This window comes from Sinocyclocheilus rhinocerous, unplaced genomic scaffold, assembly GCF_001515625.1.
Source record: "Sinocyclocheilus rhinocerous isolate Xijiao unplaced genomic scaffold, SAMN03320098_v1.1 scaffold705, whole genome shotgun sequence".
Taxonomy (NCBI): Eukaryota; Metazoa; Chordata; class Actinopteri; order Cypriniformes; family Cyprinidae; genus Sinocyclocheilus; species Sinocyclocheilus rhinocerous.
Window position 1 is genome coordinate 1,039,051 of NW_015630576.1, and position 212 is coordinate 1,039,262.

Here is a 212-nt window from a genome sequence, read left to right on the forward strand (position 1 = left end):
ATTCCGAGTATGGGTCACCATACTTGGCCACATGTCACGTCACTTTTTTTTTTTTTTTTTTAACTTAAAGGGATAGTTCAACCCAAAATTTTAAATTCTGTCATAATTTACTTTTCTGTTCTAAACGTATTTGACCTTCTTTCTTCTGCCGAACACAAGAAGATGAGGTCCAAACAACACTGTATACATGGTGTAGTGGTGCCTGGAGAAGT